This window comes from Saccopteryx bilineata, chromosome 5 (genome assembly GCF_036850765.1).
Source record: "Saccopteryx bilineata isolate mSacBil1 chromosome 5, mSacBil1_pri_phased_curated, whole genome shotgun sequence".
NCBI classification, from domain to species: Eukaryota; Metazoa; Chordata; class Mammalia; order Chiroptera; family Emballonuridae; genus Saccopteryx; species Saccopteryx bilineata.
The window spans coordinates 247,807,059-247,823,548 of record NC_089494.1 but is presented as its reverse complement, the minus strand read 5'-3'; the positions used below and the strand labels follow the sequence as shown (position 1 = coordinate 247,823,548).

Here is a 16,490-nt window from a genome sequence, read left to right as displayed (position 1 = left end):
TCATATGACTTAACTCCTTCAACACCTTTCGCTTTCCTCTTTACCTTTTAATTTTACCCTGTGTATTTACATGTTTTTCTTTTTTCTTTTCCTCATGTGTGCTTTGAATTTTCCCAGCTATATATAAGAATCCTTCTTCTCATGTTCCTGGATTTCTCAAACATGTATCTTATATGTACTGACTCTATCACTTACCTATTGCTGCTTTACAAACCACCACAAAATTTAATGGCTTAAAATAGCAACACTATTGTTTCATCTGATTTTCTGGTTGTCTGGTCTTAGCTGGGCATCTTTTCTGTTCCTTTAGGTGTGGGCTGAGGTATGTTCCCTGTATTCCCACTTTGCTGAGAGTTTTGATCATGAATGGGTGCTGGATTTTATCAAATGCTTTTTCTGCATCTATTGAAATTATCATATGGTTTTTCTCCTTCTTTTTGTTTATGTGATGAATCATATTGATTGATTTACGAATATTGTACCAGTTTTGCCTCCCCAGAATAAATCCCACTTGATCATGGTGTATGATTTTGTCCATATATTGTTGGATCCAGTTTGCTAATATTTTGTTGAGGATTTTAGCATCTATATTCATCAGAGATATTGGCCTATAATTTTCTTTCTTTGTGTTGTCTTTGCTTGGTTTTGGAATCAGAATTATACTCGCCTTGTAAAAGGAGTTTGGAAGTCTTCCTTCCTCTTGAATTTTTAAAAATAGTTTGAGAAGGATAGAAGTTAGTTCTTTGAATATTTGGTAGAATTCAGTTGTGAAGTCATCAGACCCCGGACTTTTCTTTGTTGGGAGTTTTTAGATAACTGTTTCGATCTCATTTGGTGTAATCGGTCTGTTTAGGTTTTCTGATTCTTCCAGGTTGATTTTTGGAAGATTGTATGTTTCAAGGAATTTGTCCATTTCATCTAGGTTGTCTAGTTTGTTTATTTATTTATTTATTTATTTATTTATTTTCATTTTTTCTGAAGCTGGAAACAGGGAGAGACAGTCAGACAGACTCCCGCATGCGCCCGACCGGGATCCACCCGGCACGCCCACCAGGGGCGACGCTCTGCCCACCAGGGGGCGATGCTCTGCCCATCCTGGGCGTCGCCATGTTGCGACCAGAGCCACTCTAGCGCCTGGGGCAGAGGCCACAGAGCCATCCTCAGCGCCCGGGCCATCTTTGCTCCAATGGAGCCTTGGCTGCGGGAGGGGAAGAGAGAGACAGAGAGGAAAGCGCGGCGGAGGGGTGGAGAAGCAAATGGGCGCTTCTCCTGTGTGCCCTGGCCGGGAATCGAACCCGGGTCCTCCGCACGCTAGGCCGACGCTCTACCGCTGAGCCAACCGGCCAGGGCCTAGGTTGTCTAGTTTTTTGGCATACAGTTCTTCATAGTATTTTCTTACAATATTTTGTATTTCTGTTGTGTCAGTTGTTATTTCTCCACTCTCATTTCTAATTTTATTTGAGTTCTCACTCTTTTTTTCTTGGTAAGTCTAGTTAAAGGTTCATCGATCTTGTTTACACTTTCAAAAAACCAGCTCCTAGTTTCATTGATCCTCTGTATTGTTTCTTTAGTCTCTATGTCATTTATTATTTCTGCTCTGATCTTTATTATTTCCTTACTTCTACTACATTTGGGCTTTACTTGCTGTTCTTTTTCTAGTTCTTTTAGATGCAAGATTAAGTTGTTTATTTGAGCTTTTTCTAGCTTCTTAACGTGTGCCTGTAGTGCTATGAACTTCCTTCTCAGTACTGCTTTTGCTGTGTCCCATAAATTTTTAGTTGTTGTATGCTCATTGTCATTCGTTTCTAGGAATTTTTTTATTTCTTCTTTGATCTCATTTTTAATCCATTCGTTATTTAACAACCTGCTATTTAGTTTCCATGTGTTTGAGAATTTTTGAGCTTTTCTGTTGTGGTTCATTTCTAGTTTCATGCCGTTGTGATCGGAGAAAGTGCTTGATATGATTTCAATCTTCTTATATTTGTGGAGAGCTCTTTTGTGCCCTAACATGTGGTCTATCCTAGAAAATGTACCATGAGCACTTGAAAAGAATGTATATTCTGTTGCTTTAGGGTGGAAGGTTCTGAAGATATCTATTAAATCGAGTTGATCTAGTGTGTCCAATAAGTCTGCTATTTCTTTGTTTATTTTCTTCTTGAGGATCTATCTAGTGATGTTAGTGGGGTATTGAAATCCCCAACTCTTATAGTATTGTTGTTGATCTCGCCCTTTAAATCCATCAAAGTCTGCTTTATATATTTAGGTGCTCCTATATTAGGTGCATAGATATTGATAATAGTTATATCTTCCTGTTGGATTACTCCCTTTTTCATTATGTAGTGGCCTTCTTTATCTCTTACTATATCCTTTGTTTTAAAGTCCAATTTGTCTGATATAAGTATTGCTACCCCAACTTTTTTTTCATTTCTATTTGCGTGAAATATTTTTTTCCATCCTTTTACCTTCAATCTATGTGTATCTTTTGTTCTAAGGTGTGTCTCTTGTAGACAGCATATGTATGGGTCCTGTTTTCTTATCCATGCAGCTACCCTGTCTTTTGATTGGATCATTTAATCCATTTACGTTTAAGGTTATTATTGATATGTAGTTGTTTATTGCCATTTTATTCTTTAAAGCTGTGTTCCTTTTTTGCTATATTATTTTACCACTTTGATCTGTTTACAGCAGGCCCCTTAACATTTCCTGCAGCATTGGTTTAGTTGTAATCAATTCCTTGAGTTGTTTTTTGTCTGGGAAGCTTTTTATTTCTCCTTCAATTTTAAACGATAGCCTTGCTGGATAAAGTAGTCTTGGTTGTAGGTTCTTGTTCTGCATTACTTTGAATATTTCTTGCTGTTCCCTTCTGGCCTCAAGTGTTTCTGTTGAGAAGTCGGATGTCATCCGTATGGGGGCTCCTTTGTAGGTGATAGCTTTTTTTTCTCTTGCAGCTTTTAATATTTTCTCTTTATCGCTTAGCTTTGGTATTTTAATTATGATGTGTCTTGGTGTAGGTTTCTTTGGGTTTCTCTTTTTTTTTTTTTTTTTGTATTTTTCTGAAGCTGGAAACGGGGAGAGACAGTCAGACAGACTCCCGCATGCGCCCGACTGGGATCCACCCAGCACGCCCACCAGGGGCGATGCTCTGCCGTGACCAGAGCCACTCTAGCGCCTGGGGCAGAGGCCAAGGAGCCATTCCCAGCACCCGGGCCATCCCCGCTCCAATGGAGCCTTGGCTGCGGGAGGGGAAGAGAGAGACAGAGAGGAAGGAGGGGGCGGTGGAGAAGCAAATGGGCGCTTCTCCTATGTGCCCTGGCTGGGAATCGAACCAGGGTCCCCCGCACGCCAGGCCGACGCTCTACAGCTGAGCCAGCCGGCCAGGGCCGGGTTTCTCTTTAATGGAGTCCTCTGTGCTTCTTGAACTTGTGAGAGTTTCTCCTGCATTAATTTAGGGAAGTTTTCTGCTATAATATAATTGAACAAAATCTCTATCCCTTGTTCTTTTTCTTCTTCTTCAGGAACCCCTATGATGCGAATGTTATTTCTCTTCATGTTGTCACAGAGCTCTCTAAGAGTTTCCTCAGACTTTTTGAGTCTCTTTTCTTTTTTCTTCTCTGCTTTCATGCCTTCATTCCAGTTGTCCTCCAACTCGCTGATTCGATCCTCAGCTCTATCTATCCTGTTTTTAATTCCTTCCATTGTGGTCTTTATTTCTGATATTGTATTTGTCATCTCCCACTGATTCTTTTTTATACTTGCTATTTCTTTATTTAGGTGTTCATAATAACCATCTATTGTTGTTCTAAGATCCCTAAGCATCCTTACAATCATTATTTTGTACTCTGCATCTGGAAGTTTGATTATATCCATATAACTCATTTCATCTCTTGAAGGTGTCTCTTGTGGTTTCATTTGGATTGCATTTTTTTGTCTTCTCGTTATGTCTGTGTTTGGGTGTTTTGCTTATAGAGCTGGTTGAGTCTAGGCTTGGTGTTGTCTGCCTCCAGTTTTCAGTTGTGTTATTTCTAGGTCTTCTTGGGTTGGTATCAGCTATTATTTGTAATCCACTTTCAGATTTGGGCAGCTTTGAAGTCTTGATTTGTTTGTTTTCTTAACAGGTGATAGTCTTGTTTATTGATCTCAGCAGGGGGCTTCCTTATAACTGTATCCAGGAATGCCATGGGTATAACAACTAATCTCTCTGGGGGCAGGGTGTTTTCTCAGCTTCAGTAGGGGGAGGTGTATCTCAGATCTCCATGGAGACCTCAGTTACTGCCCCTCCTCCCCACTTCTTGTTTTCAGCTGTATCTTGTTGCGCTGATTGGAGCTGGAGAGATGTCTGGAGATCTCTGTTCCGGAAGCAATTCAGTACTGTTTTGTGGGGAAGGATCAGTCCCTCCCCCAGCTATGGCCGCCTCCAGCACGAATGAGTCAGCTTTTTTTTAGGTCGTCTCCTGCAGTCCTTAGCCCTTCACAGTCCGTCCCTCTCTCTTTCCTTCCCACTTGGGAGATAAACTGGTCCTTTCAACACAGCTCACTCCCCGTTCACCAGGGAAGTTGCTGCGAGCAGTACTTTCTGCTCTTTAACCCAGAGTGAGATCCCTTCTGGGCTCTCAGTCTCACCCCCCCTCCGTTCCTGTAAGCAGGGGAGATTCAGGCGTTCTCTATTAGGTTTGTTGTGGCTTCTTCTTTGCTCCTTGGTTTTTGAGAGCTGTTCTTGTAGTCCAGAGTTGGTTTTTCACACTGATTTTTCCTAAATTGATTTGTATTCCAGGTTGGTGGTGAGAGCTGGGCGTGTATGTGTCCGCCTACTCCGCTGCCATTTTCTGTCTCCTTCCTTCCTTCCTTCCTTCCTTCCTTCCTTCCTTCCTTCCTTCCTTCCTTCCTTCCTTCCTTCCTCCTTCCTTCCTTCCTTCCTTCCTTCCTTCCTTCCTTCCTTCCTTCCTTCCTTCCTTCCTTCCTCCCTTCCTTCCTTCCTCCCTTCCTCCCTTCCTCCCTTCCTCCCTTCCTCCCTTCTTCCCTCCCTTGCCTTTTTTCTTTCTTTTCTTTTCTTTTCTTTCTCTCCCTCCCTCCCTCCCCTTCCCTTCTCTCTTTCTTTCTCTTCCTCCCTCCCTTCCCTTCTCTTTCTCTTTCTCTCCCCCTCTCCCTCCCTCCTTTCCTCTCTTTTTCTCTCTCTCTCACTCTCTTTCTCTCCTCCCTCCCTCTCTTCCTCCCTCTCTTCCTCTCTCTCTCTCACTCTCTCTCCCCTCCCTCCCTCTTTCTCTCTTTCTCTCCTCCCTCCCTCCCTTCCTCCCTCTCTTCCTCTCTCTCGCTCACTCTCTCTCTTTCCTTCTCTCTCTCCCTCCCTCCCTTCCTCTCTCTCACTCTCTCTCTCTCTCTCTCTCTCTCTCCCCCCCCTCCCTCTATCTCCCTCTCTCCCTCCCTTCCTGCTTTCTTTCTCACTTTCTGTTCTCGTTATTTGCTTGCTCTATTTTAATATAGGTCAGTGATTTTCAATTAGTGTGCTGTTTTTTAAATATACAATAACTGACTGCTCAGGGGGCACTGACCTCTTTTCCCTTAGATTGTCAAATAAAAGGATGACAACAGCAGTCTGGTGTGAATGAATAAAATTAATACTTTTTTTTTTGTCAGATTGGCAAAAAAGTATTTTTTTGGTGGGCTGCAGAATTTTAGTAATTAATTTATATGTGCCATGAGATGAAAAAGTTTGATTGCTGATCCTAGGTATTTATTATCTTTTGCCTAGATTATCACCTCTAAGTTATTCCTCTCTAATCCTTCATGAATGTCACTGAAAGTGTTTTTCTCTAGCCAGGAAACTAAACAGGGATTTGTTAATGCTTTTTAGATCAGATATTAAATTCTTCAGTCACTTCTGCCTAATAAAATTATCTTTTCTCATTTTAGTTGGAACTCAATGACATTAATATCAGAGCTGTGGGTTTTAGTTCTTTTTTTTTTTACAGAGACAGAGGGATAGATAGAGACAGACAGACAGGAACAGAGAGAGATGAGAAGCATCAATCATTAGCTTTTTGTTGTGACACCTTAGTTGTTCATTGATTGCTTTCTCATATGTGCCTTGATCATGGGGCTACAGCAGACCAAGAAATCCCTTGCTTGAGCCAGCGACCTTGGGTCCAAGCTGGTGAGCTCTGCTCAAACCAGGTAAGCTCGTGCTCAGGCTGGCAACCTCGGGGTCTTGAACCTGGGTCCTCCGCATCCCAGTCTGATGCTCTATCCACTGCACCACCGCCTGGTCAGGTGGCTTTCAGTTCTAAATAGTCCAGTTCATTTCATTCATTTGTATAACCACAGAAAATGGTAGGATAATCCTCTCTTATACACTGTTTCCAGCTTAAAAGGTATTTGAAGTGTTTGAATATATGCTGTTTGTCATCAGGTAGAATGAGTAAAATGAAACGATGGATTATTAAGTTTTACTATTACATACTGGAAACCAACATGAAGTAGTTGTCATTTATTATGAGTCATTTTATTATACTGAATAATTTATTCTTTCAACATTATCACCATTTCTTTGCTCTCTCCCAATACAGACCACATACACGTGCGCGCGCGCGCACACACACACACACAAAACCAAGCTATAGGATTGCTTTTAGTAATAAAACTCTGAATTATTAGTGATGGATTGTTCTTTCTAATCTTCTCAAGATTGTACAAGTGGTTTATTTTGTTGACAACATAATTGCTTAAGAATTTGAGCCCTGGCTGGATAGCTCAGTTGGAGCATCGTCTTAATATGCCAAGGTTGTGGCTTTAGTCCCTGGTCAGGACACACACAAAAATGCATAATGAATGCATAAATGACTGGAACAAGTTGATGTTTATGTCTCTCTCTCTCTGTCCCTGAAATCAATAAATTTAAAAAAATTAAAAAAAGAATTTGAGTATCAAATATAACAAATTCTGGTAGTCCATAAATTATATATTATTATCTATATAAATTATAAAGTAAATTGTATTTGTTAGCATATTTGATATGTTTTGTAGAGAATTATTTTCTGGGCTAGAAATTATTGTGCATTTTTTTAGTTGTTTATAGTATAACCCTACTAGTTTTATCATACAAATTTCATGCCATTTCTGGAGTGTATAGTATTTAATATGAATGGTCTTTACCGTTTTATATCTCCCCCAATTAAATTGGAGATAACTTCTACTATTAAACTTCGTGGTACTGTGCTGAAAGGACGTATCTTTGGTTATTACAGGGGTGGTGCTTTGTTTTCCTTTGATTTTGGTATTATTTGAGAATCTAATCATTGCTGACAGTTGTGTTAGGTTAAGAATCATTTTAATGCTGAGGAATTACTTTGAGGGGGGTTGGAGAAGTGGGACTGGGAGAGCATATATGGTTAGTTTTTAAGAATTTTAGTATTATAAAATGTTTGAGAAGATTGGTGTACGTTTTCACTTTTAAAGCTGGACTAGTTTTAGATAGCCACATTTTAGAATTTAAAAATTAATTAATTTTTTTTGTATTTTTCTGAAGCTAGAAATGGGGAGAGACAGACAGACTCCTGCATGTGCCCGACCGGGATCCACCCGGCACGCCCACCAGGGGGCGACGCTCTGCCCACCAGGGGGCGATGCTCTGCCCACCAGGGGGCGATGCTCTGCCCCTCCGGGGCGTCGCTCTGCCACGACCAGAGCCACTCTAGCGCCTGGGGCAGAGGCCAAGGAGCCATCCCCAGCGCCCGGGCCATCTTTGCTCCAATGGAGCCTTGGCTGCGGGAGGGGAAGGGAGAGACAGAGAGGAAGGAGAGGGGGAGGGGTGGAAAAGCAGATGGGCGCTTCTCCTGTGTGCCCTGGCCGGGAATCGAACCCGGGACTTCTGCACGCCAGGCCGACGCTCTACCACTGAGCCAACCAGCCAGGGCTTAAAAATTAATTTTTGAGGTTGATTAATTTTGCAACTAGAATAAGGCTAGGTTCTTTACTTCAAAAATCCACATAATAAAACTTACTTTTGTTATTGAATAGTAACATAAATATTACTATTCTAGGGTGTTTTCTAACACCAGTCAAGTTTTCATTTCTTCAGTACCCATCAACTGGGTACCCATCAACTGGGTGTACAACATTTCAGTTCAGTTCTGACACTGTCTACTTGGAGTACTGGCAGATCCCACAGGTCAAAGAGATTAGTCCTGTAAGACTGCCCCCTACTTCACATGCCAGTGACATGTCTCTGGTCATGCATTCCTCTGACTGACCTGCTCTCAATGAGGGGTCCCCACGACCCCCTTCTCAAATTTGGTAATTGGCTAGAATGGATCACAAAATTCATGTTTACTAATTTATCATGAAGGATGAAACTCCAGGACAGCCCAATGGAAGAGCTGTATAGGACAGGTATGGAGAGAAGGGCATGGATCTTCCCTGCCCTCTCTGGGCATGCCACTCTACCAGCGTCTCAGTTTGTTCACCATCCTGGAAGTGCTCTGAGTCTCAAGGTGAAGAGTTTTTTTTATAGAGCTCAGTTTCCCCAGTGATCAGGTGGGTAGGACTAAAAGTTCCAACCTAATTACTCAGTCTTTCTGGTGACCAGTCCCATCGTGAGGCTATCTTAGGAGACCAACCCTAGGTCATCTCATTAGCATAAACTAAGGGCAAAAGACACTCCTGTCAGGTATTAGGGAGCTTATGCAGATATTTGACAGCCCATTGAGTGCATAATAGTTCCTAGAATTACAAGTTATTTTAATCTCTTTTACCTCATCAACAGATATTAAATGCTCAAATGTGTGAAGTGTTGCCATTATCACTGTGCCAAACAAAGTAAGCATGCATGGCTATATAGTTTATATTTTAGTAGACTTTTTACAGTCTTTTAAATTTCAGCGGAATTCTGAACATTTGTAGTAAAAGTTAGAACCAAAAACCTATGTTAAAAAGTTTATTGAAAGGGCCCTGGCCGGTTGGCTCAGTGGTAGAGCGTCGGCCTGGCATGCAGGAGTCCCGGGTTCGATTCCTGGCCTGGGCACACAGGAGAAGCGCCCATCTGCTTCTCCACCCCTCCCCCTCTCCTTCCTCTCTCTTCCCCTCCCACAGCCGAGGCTCCATTGGAGCAAAGTTGGCCCGGGCACTGAGGATGGCTCCATGGCCTCTGCCTCAGGCGCTAGAATGGCTCTGGTCACAACAGAGCAATGCCCCAGATGGGCAGAGCATCGCCCCCTGGTGGGCATGCCGGGTGGATCCCGGTCCGTCACATGCGGGAGTCTGTCTGACTGCCTCTCCGTTTCCAACTTCAGAAAAATACAAAAAAAAAAAAAAGTTTATTAAAAGAATTTTATCAATATAGTAAGTGAACTTTGTTTAAAAATAGATAACTTTTTCTCGGTATTTCTTCTAATAATATTTAAAAGGAAATACTGTATACCTTTATATATATATATATATATATTTAGCAAGAGAGAGAGAGAGAGAGAGAGACAGAGAGACTGGAAGGAATGAGAAGTATCAATTCATAATTGTGGCTCCTTAGTTGTTCACTGATTGCTTTCTCATATGTGCCTTGACGGGGGTGGGGGTGGGGGAAGCTACAGCCGAACCAGTGACCTTGGGCTCAAATCAGCAACCATGGGATCCCATGGTCAAGCTGCCGACTCTGTGCTCAAGCTGGTGAGCCTGCGCTCAAGCCTGTGACCTTGGGGTGTTGCACCTAGTACCTCAGCATCCCAGGTCAACACTCTGTTCACTGTGCCACCACTGATCAGGCATGCCTTTATATTTTATTAGTAGCTAAAAGAATCTAGAAATCCACTGGAGGCAGAGAAACAGACTCCTGCATGCACCCCAACCATTATCCACCTGGCAAGCCCCCTACAAGGCGATGCTCTGCCCATCTTGGGCTGCTGCTCTGTTACCGAGCTATTTCAGTGCTTGAGACGAGGCCATGGAGCCATCCTCAGCAACTGGGTCCAACTTACTTGAACCGTTGAAGCCATGGCTGTGGGAGAAGGAAAGGGAGAGAGGGGAGAGAGAGAGAGAGAGAGAGAGAGAGAGAGAGAAAGAAAGAGAAGGGGGGTGGGAAGGGGTAGAGAAAGAAGCTGATAGTTGCTTCTCCTGTGTGTCCCTGACTGGGAATTGAATCTGGAACTTCCACATAGGGGAGCGATGCTCTACTGCTGAGCCAACCGGCCAGTGCAAAGTGTCTCTTTTTTAAAGAAGAAAATAATAAACCCATTGTAGGCCTCTAGCAGCCATCATTAAGAAACTTCACAGTTTTAATAGGAAACCATAGTAAAACATTTTAAATACTTTATTTCTTGTAATTATTGCTTTAAAATATTAATTTTTTGTAAAATTTAGAAAGATATTTAGCATTTTAAAATGCTGCTTGAAAACTTAATTTTTTTCTCTTTAATGTCTTCTGTTTTATATATATATATTTTGATCATATAAGAAAGCATTTCCTTTTCTAGTTTATTCATTCATTCATCACCAGTATATACTCGATACTTACATAGATCTTGAAGTATATTAGAAACAAACAGACAATAACTCATATAAATCTCTAAGCCCTTAAGCTAACGTTTTGATGGTGCTGGAGGAAGGCAGACTGAGCAGTAAACTAAATAAGCCGGGACAAGGAGGACCAGGTCAGATTAGATGGATGATGGGTAGCTGTAATTTTTAAATAGTGTGGTCATGGTAGCCCTGTTGAGAAGATAGCACTTACAGTGTACTGTATACAGTACTTGGACAAATTAGAGTGTTCTAAAATGGAGATTGGAGGATATTGGAGTATTTCAGATTAGGCACAAGATGGAAAGGTTTTGGCCCATGATAAAAATGATTAGGTGTCAGTATATGCAGACTCTGTGGCCTGGTTAGATTGAAGTGATGAGTACAGTCAAGTTTGCTTGTTCTATCAATACTGAAAGATTTTTGGAAACTATAGGTACTTATTGACAAATAATTTAAATAAGAGAAACGAATGGCTTTGTTGCCCTGAGCCACAGTGGCAGGAGTCAGTGATAATTTACATTGTTATTGCCTGCTTTGTGACTGAAAATTTATTACCGGTTTTTAGTGTGTATGAATTTTGTTTTTCCTTTTTCCTTTTCAGTTTGAAAAAAATTCCTTCTCTTTTTCTAGTTTTTCTTCCTTTTAATACATTCTCCCCTTTCATCAGTATCATTCAGAAGGTTTAGAGTTTTGGTCTTATCAGACTATATCTGATATATAGTTAATTTTAAGATCAATTTATATGAAAAATATTGTTGTACTTAATATTTCAGTTTTAATTTCATACCTTAGCTGTTCTGCCTGAAAACACCTTTGTCGTCATTTGTCTAGACACCTCAGAGAACTTAACAACACAGATGTATTTGCATCTGAAACGAGTCACTTACGAAAATAGGCAAAAGTAAGGTTACAAAAAAAATGGTAGAAAGTAATTTAAAAAATAAGATCAGTAAGTTTTGAATGATATGAAAGTGCTATTTCTAAAGGAATAAAATGCATGAGTTTTTTACTGAAATTTTCTAAGTTAAAAATTTAATCTATGTATTAGTATATTATTGCTGTGTAACAGATTTCTCCCAAATGTAATAGCTTACAGCAATATACATTTATCATTTAATGGTTTCTGTAGATCAGAAATCCAGGTGCAGCCTCGCTGAGTTTTCTAGTTCTGAACCTTGCACAAAGCTTCAATTAAGATGTCAGCTAGTATTAGAGTTACCATGGAAAACAATATAGAGATTCCTTACAAAATTTTTTTTTTAAATGAAAGGAGGGGAGATAGACATGTGCCCCGACTGGGATCCACTTTTGACAACCTCTGTCTGGTGCTGATGTTCTAATCAAGCAAGTTAGTTTTAGTGCCTGACACTGACACACTGGGACTAACTGAGCTGTCCTTAGCACCAGAGGCCACGCTTGAACCAACTGAGCCACTGGCTGCAAGAGGGGAGAAGAGAGAGATGGGGGAGGGAAAGGGGGAGAGAAGCAGATGGTCGCTTCTGTTATATGCCCTGACGGGATCAAACCTGGGATGTCCATACGCTGGGCCGATGCTCGATCCATTGAGCAACCAACCAGGGCCACCTCCTCAAAGAAATAAAAGTAGAACTGCCATTATCTCAGCAATCCTACTTATGGGTATTTAGCTGAAGAAATTAAAAACACTAATTTGAAAAGAAGCATTTATCTATATATTCAATGCAGCATTATTTGCAATAGCCAAGATACGGAAGCAACCTAAATGTCCATCTATAGACAGTGGATAAAGATGTGGTACATTTACACAATGGGATATCACTCAGCCATGAAAAGAATGAACTATTACCATTTTTGACAACAACATGGATGCATCTAGAAATTATTATGCTAAGTGAAATAAGTCATACAGAGAAAGCCAAGTAGCATATGATTTCACTTACATGTGGATTCTAAAAAACACAATAGGAACAAATTAAAAAATACAGAGAAAAAAACTAAAGATTGCTAAATGGGAGGGGTTGGGAGGCTGAGTGAAAAAGGTGAAGGTGTTAAAAAGTACAAACTGGCAGTTACAGAATAGTCACAGGGATATAAAGTACAGCACAGAGAATATAGTTAATAACATTGTAATAACTGTGTATGGTACCAGGTAGGTACTGGACTGATCCGGGGGACTGCTTTGTAAGTTGTATAAATGTCTGATCACTATGCTGTCCACCCTAAACTAGTATAATACTGAATGTCAATCCAATTGAAAAATAAAAATAACTTTAAAAAATGTTTCCCATTGATTTTTAGTTTACTGTAACAACAGTTTCATATTAAACCCTTTGCAGCCTGGAAGGAGGCAGGAGTGGGAGTGAACCGGGACTGCGCCTGTGCTCCAGCCGTCCTAGCCTGCCTGTGGCCGTCCTCCCCTCCCTCCCTCTTCCTGGGCTCGCAGCATGCTGCTGCACTGATGCAGTTTTTTTTTGAGAGTTTAGCACATTTCACATATATTGTCTCATCTTCTGAGAGATCGCTGAGTTGGGGTAGGTACAGGACCTACTTATTCTCATTTCACAAGTGAATTAAATAAAATTGTACCTTGACTGCAACATTAACTCTATGCCATATATCATTGTCATTATAGATAGAATGATTGCATAATTCATCGTCCAAACTAAAATACTCTTGAGAGTAAAAGAGGGTGCTATTAATAATTATACCCAGTCAACGGGTTTATATAAGGATTGTCCCAGGCAAATGGGGCTTTGCGATTACTTTGCTGTATGTATGTCTTATCACAGTCTGCTTTCCATTGTACTTATCTTTATCTGGATCTTGTTCCTTCACTGAGTTGTTATTAAATTGATCTAAGCAATGTGCCAAGGTTTGTGCTATTGGTAAAGCTTGGATCTTTTTCCGTTTAGTTTATCACCCTAAGTTTTTTATATAGTACAGCTTTTCTAGTAACATGACAGAGACTCAGGTTTTTTTTTTTAACTTTTGTTTCTTAGAGTTAAGTGCTTTCTTTGGTCTTTTTAGTCTCTAGAAATAATATATCTTGACAATATTTTTTATATTAACTTAAAATACTAGTCAGTGATTCTTTCCTTGCGTTTTAGATTGAAAAAAAATGTAGTATTAATTTTCCTGGCTTTCCCAAATTTTTATATCTGAAGACTTTTATATAAGAGTCTAAATTTTGCTGTGGACCTATTCAGTGTTTGGCTTGCCAGATATTCTTAGGATTTAGTGTTGCAGTCACAGAAGACTGTTTTGCTCTAGAGAGCTGTTTTTGTGGTCTTAAGGTAAGGGACTGTGCTATATCAGGGAGGTGTAAGTTCAATTGTTTTTAGACTTAGGTAACCTCACCGTTTGTCAATTATAACATCATGGTTTATACAGCATTTATGCTGTCTCACATTATCTTTAATGATTTCTTTTTTTAAAGATAGGACTGGTGGTATCCCTATTTTATTGTTGAGGAGACCAAGATTTAGAGAGATTGTTTCTTAGGTCACATAGTGTATATAAGGAGAACTGAGCTAGAGCCCAACTCTCCCAACTCCATTTACTCTCAAAAACATGCTTAGAGACAGTTCCAAAGTGGTTTTTTAAACTTGTTTTTAGTTTTGAGCCCTGGACACTGAAATCACCTTCCTGTATACATTCTTGAACAGTGTTTCTATTAATGACCTCAGTTTTAGTTGGAAACTTTAGGGCATTGATACAGCTCTTTCACTAGGACCATATACCTGCTTGTTCCCTTTATTTGGTTTGAGTCATACGAATGTGTGACTCAAGTCGTACTTGAGTGTTGTCTTTAACTTGGATGGGCTGTTTACCTTACCTCACTAAAGATTACTATTTTCCCTTGCACTTTATTTAGGCTCTTATCCTGGCCTTGTGGTTCTAGGCTGGCTCCTTGATATTGCTCATGACCTAGTACTGGTACAAGTAAGTGTTGATGACTTGCTTCTCACTATCTGGCCTTTTTGCAGTATTAGGTCTGGAGGGCTGAAACAATGGGGTTCAACTGATAAAGAACACTTTTTTAAAACTGAAGGAATATTTGACCTTGGTCCTGAAAATGTTTAAAATAACTATAAAAATATTTAGGGCCTTCGGTTGGCTCAGCGGTAGAGCGTCGGCCTAGCGTGCGGAGGACCCGGGTTCGATTCCCGGCCAGGGCACACAGGAGAAGCGCCCATTTGCTTCTCCACCCCTCCGCCGTGCTTTCCCTCTCTGTCTCTCTCTTCCCCTCCCGCAGCCAAGGCTCCATTGGAGCAAAGATGGCCCGGGTGCTGGGGATGGCTCTGTGGCCTCTGCCCCAGGCGCTAGAGTGGCTCTGGTCGCAACATGGCGATGCCCAGGATGGGCAGAGCATCGCCCCCTGGTGGGCAGAGCGTCGCCCCTGGTGGGCGTGCTGGGTGGATCCCGGTCGGGCGCATGCGGGAGTCTGTCTGACTGTCTCTCCCTGTTTCCAGCTTCAGAAAAATGAAAAAAAAAAAATATTTAGGGCCTTTTATTTTAAATGTTTATCCTTGCCAACTGACCTTTAAAAGTATTTTTAATATCTGAGAAATAGGTAAATTTCTTTCAGGTCTTAACCAAGAAGATAAAAGAGTTTTTAAGGAATTTTTAAAACTATTTTAAAAATTAAATAGTTGCTTTTTGTTTTGTTCTCATTTTCTTTTATTTTCCCTGGTCTCCTCAAAGGGCTTGGGAAATGTGCCTACATTCTTAACTAAGGGCATTGTTGACCACTTAGTCAAAAACAAAACACACATAGTATTTTAAGTTTCTATTTACATATACAGGACTAAATATGGAGCAGAATGAAAAAAAATGAGCAAGATCTTTATGAACTTACCATTTAGTGGGACATGTAATGTCATAGATGTATAATATAAGACATAGTATGGCAAATTATGTAGTAGGAATACACGTAAATCATGGAAGTGCTTTTGTGTTTCAGAAGATAAAGTGCACATCTGTTTTTTGGAGCATTGAGAAAAACTTGGATAGGAGAATTCCATGAGATAGACGTTTGGAAACAGGTCTGGTCTTCACAGGTGTAGGTGATAGGTGGGACATTCCAAAATGAAGGTAGTCTGGGGGAGGAAAAAGCATTAAAGCAAGAACGTACTGTACTAATTTATGCAAGTAGTGAATAATTCAGTCTGACTTGAATATGGTGTTGTGAGGGATAGGATTGAAATGTGCTTGCTTGGTTTTTCTTCTTTCCGCTTCTGGCATTTCTTTTGCATCTGATTTCTTCGTTGTTCTTGTTTTTCTTGAACCCTTAAGTGTGCATATTCCATATGATTTATTTATTTATTTATTTATTTTAAATTTAAATTTTTTATTTTTTTACAGGGACAGAGAGAGAGAGTCAGATAGAGGGATAGATAGGGACAGACAGACAGGAACAGAGAGAGATGAGAAGCATCAATCATCAGTTTTTCGTTGCGATACTGTAGTTGTTCATTGATTGCTTTCTCATATGTGCCTTGACTGCGGGCCTTCAGCAGACTGAGTAACCCCCTCCTCGAGCCAGTGACCTTGGGTCCAAGCTGGTGAGCTTTTTTGCTGAAGCCAGATGAGCCCACGCTCAAGCTGGCTATCCCAGGGTCTTGAACCTGGGTCCTTCCGCATCCTAGTCCGATGCTCTATCCACTGTGCCACCGCCTGGTCAGGCCGTATGATTTATTTTTTAAGAAAAATTTTAAAGAGCTGTTTTAGGTTTAGAAAAAAATTGAGAGGGAGAACAGATTTTCCATGTACTTTATAGTTCCATACGTGCCTGGTCTCTCTCATTATCGTCGTCATCACTCACCAGGTTGGTACTTTTTTTTTTTCTTTTAATACTAAAGGCTGAACCTACATGGACATCGTAATCACCCAGAGTTCATAATTTCTGTTTGGGTTAATTCTTGGTGTTGTACATTCAGCAGGCTCGGACAAATATATCATATAATGATACCTATTCATCATCATATCATACAGAATATTTTTACTGCCCT

General features: G+C 40.6%; 1 protein-coding gene across 1 annotated transcript in view; it reads left to right on the top strand.

Moving 5' to 3' along the window:
- STIM2 (stromal interaction molecule 2) overlaps window positions 1-16,490 on the top strand; it is a 165,419-nt gene that overhangs the window by 73,307 nt on the left and 75,622 nt on the right. The gene's annotated exons all lie outside the window — the stretch shown is intronic.